Raw genomic sequence first — 853 nt, 5'->3', positions numbered from 1 at the left:
CTCACAATCCTTGCTATGTTTGAGCTCACTGTTACAGTCACTGTGTCAACCCATCTTACTGAGAGTCTTCCCCTTTTCTGCTGACCCTCTGCTTTCCCAAGCATGATGTCCTTCTCCAGGGACTGGTCTCTCCTGATCACATGTCCAAAGGATGTGAGGTGAAGTCTCACCATCCTTGCTTCTAAGGAGCATTCTGGCTGTACGTCTGCCAAGATAGATTTGCTCCATTGTCTCTTCCTACAGATGTAGTCTATTTGATTCTTGGTGAGGTCCACATGTATAATCACCATTTATGTTGTTGAAAAAAGGTATTGCCAATAAGTTGATTATAGCAAAGAAAATTCTGTGTTACATACGGTTGCTATGAGGCTTAATTGACTTAACAGCACCTAAGAATAACAAAATAAAGGTCATAAATCAGGACAATGCATGGAAAGTGGTGGGAAGAGTCTTACTTTAGATGGTGTGGTGTGTACATTGTATGCATGTGTATGTATGTTGACTTGGCTGGGCCATGATTTTGAGTGGCTTGGCAGCCATGATGTAGTTATTCCCCATAATGAGATTGGATGTGGTGTAATCACCCCCAGGGTAGAATCTGCTGTCAGCTGTTAATCAGTTGAAGGGGGTGTGGGCTGCTTCTAGTATATATGGAATGGATCCTGCTTTTGGCTCATTCATCATCTCTAATTCCTGGGCTTGAACCAGTGGCCTGCCATGTTGCCTGCTGATCCTGGGCTTGTTCCGTTTTACCTGCTGATCTCGGGTTTGTCTGCCTCAGCAGCCAGCAGCTGCATGAGTCAGGAGAAGCCTCCAGCTTGCTCCAGTGGGCTTGGAAGGCAGAACTGAAGAC

Source organism: Orycteropus afer, unplaced genomic scaffold, assembly GCF_000298275.1.
Source record: "Orycteropus afer afer isolate SDZICR_OR568_19922 unplaced genomic scaffold, OryAfe1.0 scaffold00291, whole genome shotgun sequence".
In the NCBI taxonomy this organism is placed as follows: domain Eukaryota; kingdom Metazoa; phylum Chordata; class Mammalia; order Tubulidentata; family Orycteropodidae; genus Orycteropus; species Orycteropus afer.
Note: the sequence above shows the minus strand (reverse complement) of the source record.